Here is a 12,344-nt window from a genome sequence, read left to right as displayed (position 1 = left end):
GGTTCCCCGCAGTGACAGAATGGGGATCTGCCTGTGTAAACAAGGCAAATCTCTGTTCTGACAAGGGAGATCACACATATTTCTCTCTTTCTGCTATGCAGGAAGATGGATCTGTGTGTTTCTCCAGTCACACAGTCCCCCATACAGTTAGTAAACACACTGAGGGAACACATTTAACCCTTTGATCGCCCCTGATGTTAACCCCTTCCTTGCCAGTGTCATTAGTACAATCTCAGTGCATATGTTTAGCACTGATTACTGTAACAATATCACTGGTTCACAAAAATTGTCAAAAATGTCAGTTAGGTGTCCGATCTGTCTGCCGCAATGTCGCAGTCCCGCTAAAAATCACTGATCACTGCCATTACTAGTGAAAAAAATAAATAAATAAAATACAAATGCCATAAATCTATCACCTATTTTGTAGACACTATAACTTTTGTGCAAACCAGTCAATATACGCTTATTGTGATTTCTTTTTTATTACCAAAAATATGTAGAAGAATATATATTGGCCTAAACTGAGGAAGAAATTCGTTTGTTTTTGTTTTTTTGGGGGGGGGGATATTTATTATAGCAAAAAATAAAAAATATTGTTTTTTTTCAAAATTGTCGGCCTTTTTTTGTTTATAGCGCACAAAATTAAAACCACAGAGGTGATCAAATGCCACCAAAAGGAAGCTCTATTTGTTAGGTACAGAATCGCACGACCATGCAATTGTCAGTTAAAGCAATGGCCTGGGCATTAAGGAGGAGAATTTTCTGTAAGTGTTCTGTAAGTGTTTAAGAGGGGATATGATAGCGATTTACAAATATCTTAATGGCGATTCCTGCATTGGAAAGAAACTCTTCAGTCTTAGATCACTCATGAAGATAGGTGGCCACTCAGTGAAGTTGGACAAGAAATGGTTCATCCTTAAACTGCGTAAGGGGATTCTTCCCGATAAAGCGGTAAGGATGTGGAACTCCCTTCCACAATCGGTGACTGTAGCGGGAAATGTAGCTAACTTCAAAAAATCCTTAGAGGGACATTTTATTAAACACAATATTCAGGGATATGGGAAATGGTAGGGACATAATACTTACATAGACAACCTTGCAGGTTAAACTGGATGGACTGATGTCTTCATTCAACTTTACCAACTATGTAACTATGTACTTACTGTCTCGTGTCACCTTGACAAAGAGGGCCACCGTGCCCTAGAAACAGGTGTTGTTTTTTTGTTGATTTGGGACTTCAGTAAATTTTTACGTCTGGATTTTCAGTCTGGCACGCTGGCTTTCTCCTACCATTGGATTTGCAGGGTACCATCATTAGCCATACGTCTACCCTGCCATAGGGGATTTCTGAAATCTGGGCAGTACGGTATGATGCATTTTTAGCAATAATAACCCGCCATCCAAATCCATTTATAATTCCTAGAAACACACTTTAAAACAATATTCCCCCATTTAAAAAAAATGGCGTTCCTTTTGTGAGTCAGGCTTACAGAGGTGGGGGATTTTTGTATTTGTTTGTATGTTTCCTTTTTTCAACATAATCATCACCAACGGTCTGTCTCCATATGTTGTCTCTTTCTAAGGTGATCACCATGTGCTGCCCGAATCTTGAAATAGCAGCTCGATACACTAGAGGCTTTGTGATCTATAAACGTAGGGCCAATTCACACTATATGAGGTGGCAGACGTTTTAAAATGGTAAAATGTATGTCACCGCAGGGACACACAGAAAACAATTGTTTCCTATGTGTCCCATTCACGCCACAACGCAGCCTAGCATTGTGCTGTAGCATGCTGTGATACAATGCAGACATGCTTCATTTTATTGCAGCGCACCGGCCTGAAAACGTCAGGTTAGTGAAAAAAAAAACAAGCCATCTAGAAAACCTACGCTAATTTTTCCAATTTTTATTACAGATTCCTTCCTATTCTGTTTTGAAGCTGTTGGCCGTACAGCTTTTTTATTATTTATCATGGGTTCCATATCTGAAGATTTGCACTATTAAAAACACATGGTTGGCCCCAGTGTTGCGTGGAGGTTACAAGGTATTCTCTGTAACCACAAACGTTATTAAATGAATCAGCAAATTAGCAACAGCATTTCTGGAAATGGAGTGTGGGAAGGTCTCGGAATCCCACAGTCCAGTACTGATATGAATCTCTAATAAATTCAGGCAATTCTGAGGAAGACCATGAGAGAGGTAAGAAGGAATTTTTCAAATGTAACTCTTGAGGTTCAGGAAAGGATGAAAAAAGAATATTTTATCAGATTACTTGTATCTCATAAAGTGATGAACTGGGTCTTCGGGTTGTTTTATTTTATTTTTTTTTCCATAAAAGGGGTGTTTTATTTGTTATTACTCATTTCCTTTAACCCTTTCTCTGCTGTGGATTGCCTTTCCAGCACCTTGGTGAGACGAAGCATTTTTCCTTTTTCTGTATCCACTGATCAAATACACATAACAGACTCAACATTTTTGAAAAAAAAAACAACCCTCAGACCATATTTTTTTGAAAAGAATTTAAAGACCATTTTTCAGACTTCATAATAGTTGTGCAAATGTTTTCAATATTTTTGTTGACAATACACCTAAATTGTTATTAGTGCACACAAGTTACAGCAAAAATGATAATTTTTGGCATGTAATTATGCGTGTTTTTGAGGAAATTGTGTTTAGAGGCATATCCACAAACTCATACCATCGGTTAGAATATTAATTTATTCTAGCAAATAAAAAATTTTTTTACGTGCATACATTACACATTGAAACGTGTTTGTGCACATTCAGGGGCAAGAGGTTGATGACGTAACGCGTAAGGGTGAGCACCAAGACCTGTCAGTTGCACACAGGGGAGCGAGAGGAAAGAACATACAGCAAAAAACCACTGGTCTACAGAAACTGTATCCCGAGCAGCATTATCAGTGAGTGGTAAGCTATGAGAGCTGTCCCTGCTCTCATAGGGAGATACTGATAAGCAAATCTGTGTGTATTTAATTAAATGGATATCTTATTTTTGTTTTGAGCCATTATCTGGGATTTTTCTTGGTTGATTATATGGTGGAATCGGGCTGAATCTTTCAATAGAGCTTGTCCCGGCTTTAAGGGGGTCCCCCGCACTCCAGACCTTTTATAACTTTAAGGTCCAACATAAAAGGTGAGCAAGCGCTCACCAGCATGAGTAGTGGTCGTGGTAACTACATGGGCACGTTGTTGGGTGGCACACCTGAAGTGAAGAACTTTGATATTTGTTTAGGTTGTTATTTAGACTAATGGACACATTTTTATAGCACTTTTTATGGCACTTATTTTGATATTTAGCATCTGTTTTTGTACATTTATTTGAACTCTCAAGTTTATTTATTCATTACAGCGCGATGCATTTGTACATGTATACAGTTTGTTTTATGTTAGTTAAAGTTGAACTAAAGGCAAAATCTTTTTTTTTTTTTTTTTTTTACATTTTGCATAGATTAAAGCAGTTGTAAACCCGGCTTTGTGATTTTTACCTACAATAAGGCTTACCTGTAGGTAAAATTAATATCTCCTAAATCTGTACGGTTTAGGAGATATTCACCCTGGATGCAGCCGCTGACGTCAGCGCCACATGTGCTCTGAAGGTTCGGCTTACCGCGCTGGAACTTCAGAGCTTCTTGCCGGAACCGAGGGCTCCCGCGTCCATGCACGGGAGTAACGTCATTGCGCCCCCGGCTGCTCACAGCGCTGGAGCCCGCAATCCCGGAAGAGAGGATAGGAAAAGATGTCAGCCCTCTCAGCGGTGACCAGGCACCGCTGAGAGGGCTTCATTCTAAGGTGAATATTTCATAGTACTAGCACATTATGCCTTTGTCTTGCAGTTTTTTTTCCTCCATTTACAGCCGCTTCAAGGGAGAGTTATAACCCTTGTTAGTATTTTTTTTCCATCATGTCTCATTGGGCAGATTTCCCTTCACTTCCCATTCTATATCCAAAAGAGAAAATGAGAGGAAATTGACCCCAAGTGAGATAATGCCTGGTTGTCACCAGAACTAGTTTTCCCCTCTATTTCTGTTCTGAGGACAAGCCAAAATTTGGGGTTTTCTTTAACCTCTACTTTTAGTGATAACAGTATACAGGATAGATAAAGAGGGTGACTCTCCCTAATGGGGCACAGACAGCAATATAAATCTGACAGATGTTACAATCCCTCTCCACTCTATCCAAAACAACAACAAAAAAGTTTTGCCTTTAGTTCTACTTTAGGTGTAAGTTAAGATTTCCTAGATATTAATTAATACAATTTATGTTTTAATTTTCAAGTGGTGACAGCTTTCAAAACCTTTTAGAGTTAATTCTTGTAAAAGTTCAAAGCGTAAAACTTGCTAGTGGTTATAAATTTTCCGCTTGCTGACCAACAACAATTGTTGGCTGGAATTGGGGTTTTTATTTTTGGGTTTTAAAGTTCAATAAAACCATCCTAAATGGCTGTAAAAATATTGGATTAAGGGCCAACTTGAAAAAGAAGATTAAAACATTCTGCTGCTGAACAAAACCAGAGAACAAACAAGCTATTATAAATCGGAAGAAACGCCAGTTTTTTTTTTAATGTTCTAGCTTTCAGTTTGCTTAATTTTAAAATTTCATTTAAGGATATTAGCTGATCTGAAGATAATTTAGATTCATTATTTTAAAAAAGTAAAAAAATAAAATCTATCCATCTATAAATCTAGTTGTGCTAGGTAGTAATTAGCCTGGCTAATGGTAGGTTGATCCACTGATTCGTGGATTATATATATATATATATATATACTGTATTTATTGGCGTATAGCACTCACTTTTTCACCATGAAAATTGGGTGCAAATAGCGTGTGCGTGTTATACGCCAATACTTCAATTTTAGCTGCCTGGGGGGGGACAGGGAAGGGGGCGGGACGATCGGCGTCAGATTACATACAGTGAGAAACTCCTGTTTACTTGGTGGCCTCTGTAATAGGAAGTCCCGTCTCCTGGGCTGCCATTGGACCACTGTTCTGTCTATCATAGGAGATTCTCACTGTATGTAATCTGTCGGCGCTCATCCCACCCCCCTCCCTGTCCCCTCTAGGCTGCAGGTGGGCATCGATCAGGCTGCACTGATGGCAATGGTGAGGCTGCTGCATTGATATGGACTGATGAGGCTGCATTGATGGCACTTGTGAGGCTGCAGATGGGCACTGACCCTTATTTTGCTTCAAAGTTCCTTATTTAAAATTTAAGTTTTTTCCTGAAACTTCCCTCTGAAAATGAATGTGCGTGTTATACGCCTGTGCGTGTTATATGCCGATAAATACGGTATCTATATATATATCTATATATAGATATATATCTATATATATGTGTATATATATATATATATATATATATATATATATATATATATATATATCTATATCTATATCTATATATATAGATATAGATATATATATATATATATATATATATATATACACTGTATATAGATAGATAGATAGATAGATAGATAGATAGATAGATAGATAGATAGATAGATAGATAGATAGATAGATAGATAGATAGATAGATAGATAGATAGATAGATAGATAGATAGATAGATAGATAGATAATTTTATTTGTTCTGATATGAGTTTCTGCAGATGGTGGACCAGTTTGCATTATTTTCTGCTTTGGAAAATTTGGCAAAGTTTATGTTGCCTTTACTTCAGCACCGAGTAATTTATGAGCTGAAAAATGAAATACAATAAACTGCAATTGTTGGCTCACAGCTTTTTATTTCTTTGTCCCCCCGCTTGTTATGATTTCTAACTTATTTTTGCTATGAAATAACAATTTGAAATTACTGAAAATAAAGTAAATTTTTTATATTAGTAAAAAACTGCCTCTTACCCTCACACTGCAGTGCTCTGTGTTGGCAGAGCTGAATAACAGCCCCACCGCTCATCACAAGGGTCCCCGCACAGACTTGTGTTGCAAAGAAGGGCAGAGGTGTGTCTAACCAGGCCAGTCAGCAGAACGATTTGTTCGTTCTCAGTGAGGGTTAATGAGCATATAGCTCTAATAAAAGAAAGGTGACACAGACATTATCGACAGTGTCACAATCGAGACCCAAGGGGTTATGGTACTGAATTTTTTATCATTGATCGGTATATCCCTCCATGGAGAGGCGGAGCTACGACCAGGGGTGTGTCACGCCTTGAAACTTTCTGAATATACTAATTCCAGTCTCATTCCCCTTTGGGGTTAAACATAGAGTGGGACATCCATGCCTTCATTAACAACGCATGAGATATTCATAATGTCCAGGATGCACTTTCACATTTTTGTATATATTGTTCATATATTTTTTATACACTCTTTTGATTTTATATTTTATATTTTCTACATTGTCATGTTATATGATTATCTCAGTTACTAATTTCTAACCATTATTGTATGTGGTTATACAACTTTGTGACTAATCTTGGCTTCCATTCTAATATTTATTCATTTTTATGTCAAATATTTTTAATGCCAAATATTTGCCCTTATGTAGTACATTTTGCATCGGAGGGGGGTGTCACCATTCTCTGAGTTGCAATATCTCCTATAAATGTTATTATGGACGCTTAGGTTGTTTATATTTAAAGTGAGGCTTGGTTACAGTGAAGTTCAGTCTGTGCATTACTTTCAATAGGGAGATTGATGGTATCGTTGATGCGGACGTTCCACACGCTGTTGAAAGTGAGTCTTGATCCGCTCGCATCACCACATCCTTAATTTTCGTTATGGAGATTGATGGTGTCGTTGATGCGGGCTTTTGGCGCGCTATCGAAATTGTTTGGCACTCACATCACCATATCCCTCTGAGCGGTATGCTGACCAAGCATGATCCAGCCCACGTTTCATAGCGAGGCTTGACACGCACGCACAGGCGCCATTTCGGAAAACAGGAAGTAACCACAGTCACAAGCCAGGATCGAATCACAGGTTGGCATTCACAATTTTGGGGCCATATTTTCTTTATAAACTCAATGACTGGAGCAAGCTCACACCCCAGATGCTGTCTCCTTGGACGAAACGTGTTGGGACGAGCTCTGCTGATGTCCTTACGTTGCTTTTACTCATGATTACAAGCGCTTGTTTTACTCTTCCCAAATGTGAGTGTTCCCAAATTTTTTTACATTAAACTTAGTATACCTATGGGTTTACACTATGTGGAGTTTTCTGTTTCCTTCTCGGTTATACTGCATGTTACAAGGTTAAAGACATATCCCACCGAGACTTGTGGACACTGGTCTTTCTAAACAGAGCCTGGTCGGAGCCCTTTTCAGTATATGGAATGGAAGCATCTCCCATCTTGGCTTAAACCATGCATGTGGATGATCCATCCTCTGGTACAGGCATTACACCTGTAAGGGGCCCAAATGTTCCCAGGGGCCCAGTCTCCCCCTGTTCTCAGCTCGCGGCTGAGAGGAGAGAAAACACTTTCATTTCGGCAGTTCCCCCCCGCCGCTCTCATGTCACGGCTGGAGAGAGGAGAGAAAATGGTCACATGATAATCCAACGCACCAGACTTGCAGTTCGATCCAGCTGTTATTCAGCTGTGCCCCCTCCTCCTATCACGTGTCCCCGCAGCGATCTCTCCTCCCCCTGATCCTCGGTGAAGTCCGTCCCCAGCCTGCCAGTGACTGCCTAAGCCATGCTGGTGAGCGGCGGAGGGAAGGGCAGGGGACAGGATTGCCGCCTGTGCAGGGCATAGTGCTGGCTGTGGGGCCCAAGGGGCTCTGCGAGGAGATGACGGGCCCAACTTCCTGTCAGAGGAGGACAGAGCAGTAAGTGGCCACATACCCTTCTCATGGCTGTGTGACACCTCTCAGGGAATGGATGTTTCAATGTATTTAAGACATCATGGGCAGAGCCAGTATACAGATGTGCAGCTCATAGACACTCCCCATGGCATACGCTACTTCCCATCCATTTATCCCCCTAGCATAGTCTGTGTCTTATTCACCGACCCCCCCGTCATAGACTGCCCCCTATTCACTGACCCCCTCTGTCATAGACTGCCCCCTATTCACTGACCCCCCTGTCATAGACTGCTCCCTATTCACTGACCCCCCCTGTCATCATAGACTGCCCCTTATTCACTGACCCCCCTGTCATAGACTGCTCCCTATTCACTGACCCCCCCTGTCATCATAGACTGCCCCTTATTCACTGACCCCCCGTCATAGACTGCTCCCTATTCACTGACCCCCCAGTGAATTGACTGCCAGGGCCGCCATTAGGGGGGTACAGGCAGCACCCCCCCGGTTCTCTACTCGCTGCAGAGGGAAGAAGGGAAGAGAGGTGAGATGACACTTCGACTTTTTCGCAATACCCCCCCCCCCCGGGTTCTCTGCTCCAAGGGGCCTGAAGCTGTGTAAGGCCCTGATGGCCCTGGGCATATGCCCATTTGGGTCCATTTATTCCAGTAATCCTTCCTGCAATCAGTGGTGGCTGTCTTTCACATCTATTCACATCTTAAGGGACTATAACTTTCCTATTAGATCCAGTTTTATCATATATGATCACAACTTTTCAGTTTTTGCACTATATGGACTCTTTTCACGGACATTATTACTATATATATGATCATTATTTTTGTTCATAGATTTATGAGCACTAACAGTCATTGATTTCTGTAGCTTTGCAGAATTTTTTTGATAGATGGGATTGAAGGACACTGGAGAGGAATGGACAAATTGAAAGAAGTGTCAAAAAAGGAACCCGAATGGGTTTATGAAATGAGTACCTTACATCTTTATGAGTTAAATATAGAAATTTACTTAAATTGTTTTTTGACCAATTTTTCAATTGCAAATTACTGATGTTTTGAGAGATATATACAGAGGTTTAATTATATACTAAAGGGTGGAATGTCTATATTTACATTTAGCTGGTGCAAGGCTTCACTCAAGTAGATAAGAGGAGATGCATATGAGCCCCACCTTGCTAGACACATGCGATAAGGGCTTGAGGACAATGGGACATTATGTTAGGGTTTTAAAAAAACAGTATGTGAGCTTGCTCAAATATATATTTTAAAGTGATTGTAAAGTCTTCTTTTTTTTTTCCTCATAAACATAACAAACATGTTATACTTACCTGCTCTGTTGCAGTGGATTTGCACAGAGCAGCCCGGATCTTCTGTGATCTTCGCCCCTCCCTCCTGTTCAGTGCCTCCACAGCAAGCAGCTTGCTATGGGGACACCCGAGTCGAGCCACAGCTCCCTGTGTTCATTCAGACATGGAGCCCCGACCTTGATGCACAGAATGCATTAGGATAAAAAAACCTTCTGACTTTACAACCCCTTTAAGTGTGTTTTATATGATGTACACATAATGGATGTGGAAAACGGGACAGGTAGCATCAATAAAGATGGCGCAGTGACAGCAGACGTCCTTTCATTCTGAGAGGATGTCACATGACAAAACGCATAGGGAGGGGCAAGGACGCTGACGTCACTACGCACGCTAGAATCGTACTCACGGCTTGAACCTTTGGCTGGAGATGATTAGCAATATGATTAAGAGCTGTCACCCTAGAGTCGGGAAGACACTATGAACATGTGTGTTTTTTTATCCTTTTTAATAAAAGCCTGATTACAAAATGTTTTTTATGCTATGAGAGCCTTCCTTCCTTTATCCTGCCACTATGTATGATCAGGACCCGTATATGAGGGTTCACTGTGAAGAGATTGAATTTGGAGCCAGTACCGTGGAGCCATTTGCCTTAAAAGGATTCGTAACAAGCGCAGTAGGTGGTTCATTAAGTGACCAGCCATTATCTCTGGTGGGTTCATTTAGTTTGTTCGGTGAAGGATCTGGTTGTTGCATACAGTGGTTTGAATAAGCACCTCTGAGAAGGATTCAGCACCCAGTTTGGAGTGTTGTCTCCGGACTTTCTCCTTTTAATCACTTATGGACTTTTTTTGATTATTGATTGAATATTATACTCTTTTCACAATTTTGCACTTTATTAGCACTTTATTTCATCGGCTTCATTTTATGATTATGCAACTTTTGCACATTATTGTATAATAATATTGGATTATTTTGTTTACATTGCTAGATTTGGAGGATGTATTGTGTATGTTGTTTTAGCACCAATGGTATATGATTATTAATTGATTGTAAAATATCACTAGTAACATTAAAGGAGTTGTAAAGGCACAAGGTTTTTTTTATCTTAGCCCCCATACCTCCCAACATTTTGAGATGGGAATTAGGGATACCTACTGGCAAATGTATGTAGGCTTAGGACACACTCCCTGCCACACCCCTTAAAGGAGAATTAACTAAAAAAAAGGTTAATTAAATCCACAAGGGCTTTTTTTACCACTACTATTCCTTTATATTGGCTTTTAAAATGTACAAATTCAGCAATTTAGAAATTGGATGAAAGGTTTAGCACTGGGAAACACTTTTTGAAAGATAAAAAGTGAATTTTATATACAACTATATAGATCAGACCAAAATGAGGGACAAATGAGGGGGAATGAGGGACAGAGGGACATTGCTCCAAATTAGGAACATTCCCTTTGAAATCAGGGACAGTTGGGAGCTATGGCAGCCCCCAGCAACCCCCAATTACCTACCTGAGCTCCTTCTCTCTCCAGCAATGTCCACGATCCCCTCAGCCATCCAGTACACTCCTCCTGATTGGCTGAGACAGAGCAGCGGCGCTATTGGCTCCCGCGGCTGTCAATCTAAGTCAGTCAGCCAATCAGGGGAGAGAGGGGGCGGGGCCAGGTCAGGGGGGCTCCATGTCAGAATGGATACACAAATGTCTGACTTGGCTTGGGTGCCCCCTGTAGCAAGCTGCTGGCTGAGGGGCACTCAAAGGAGGGAGGGGCCAGGAGCAGCAAAGAGGGACCAGAGAAGAGGAGGATCCGGGCTGCTCTGTGCAAAACCAACTGCACAGAGGAATTAAGTATAACATGTTTGTTATTAAAAAAAAAAAAAAAGCCTTTACCATCACTTTAACCACTTCCCGACCGCCGCACGACTATGTACGTCCTAAGTTTGAACGGGGATATCGTTGTTATGGCAGCAGCTAGCTGCCATAACCCCGGTATCCCCGTTTTCGTGCGGCGGCCGGCTTTCAGATAAAAGTGGTCCCTGCGGCGGATTCGCCGCGAGATCACTTTTATCAGTGGCGGGAGAGGGGCCCCCCCTCCCGCCGCGATCCGGTGCCCTCCGCCGCTTACCGGAGCCGTCGGTAGCGGCGGAGGCGATCGCGTCCTGTGCCGTGGTGTGTCTGGAGACGAGTGAGGCCAAGATGGCGCTCACTCGTTTCCATGACACTGCTGGGCGGAAGCGACGTCAAAACGTCACTTCCGTCCACGCCTCTTAAAGGCATATTTTTTCAAATGTCATTTTTCTAAATGACTTTTTTTTTTTTATTGCATTTTAGTGTAAATATGAGATCTGAGGTCTTTTTGACCCCAGATCTCATATTTAAGAGGTCCTGCCATGCTTTTTTCTATTACAAGGGATGTTTACATTCCTTGTAATAGGAATAAAAGTGACACAATTTTTTTTTTTTAAACAGTGTAAAAATAAATAAAATATTGTAAAATAAATAATAAAAATAAAAAAATAAATTTTTAAAACCCCCCTGTCCCGACGAGCTCGCGCGCAGAAGCGAACGCATACGCGAGTAGCGCCCGCATATGAAAACGGTGGTCAAACCACACATGTGAGGTATCGCCGCGACCGGTAGAGCGAGAGCAATAATTCTAGCCCTAGACCTCCTCTGTAGCGCAAAATATGCAACCTGTAGAATTTTTTAAACGTTGCCTATGGAGATTTTTGAGGGTAAAAGTTTGACGCCATTCCACGAGCGGGCGCAATTTTCAAGCATGACATGTTGGGTATCAATTTACTTGGCGTAACATTATATTTCACAATATAAAAAAAATTGGGATAACTTTACTGTTGTTTTATTTTTTTATTCAAAAAAAGTGAATTTTTTCCAAAAAAAGTGCGCTTATAAGACCGATGCGCAAATACGGTGCAAAAAAAAGTATTGCAATGACCGCCATTGTATTCTCTAGGGTGTTAGAAGAAAAACCATATATAATGTTTGGGGGTTCTAAGTAATTTTCTAGCAGAAAAACCTGTTTTAAACATGTAAACACCTAAAATCCAAAACGAGGCAAGTCCTTTAGTGGTTAAGGAGTGAGCACATAGGTTAGTATTGGCCAGCGCTGCTTATCTTTCTTTTCTTCAATAAGTGATCTCCCGAAATAACAAATTAACAGGTTCAAATTAATATAATCAATCTTCCGAAAAAACTTCTGAATATACGAATCGTTTCAAATCA

Source organism: Aquarana catesbeiana, linkage group LG03 (assembly GCF_042186555.1).
Source record: "Aquarana catesbeiana isolate 2022-GZ linkage group LG03, ASM4218655v1, whole genome shotgun sequence".
NCBI classification, from domain to species: domain Eukaryota; kingdom Metazoa; phylum Chordata; class Amphibia; order Anura; family Ranidae; genus Aquarana; species Aquarana catesbeiana.
Note: the sequence above shows the minus strand (reverse complement) of the source record.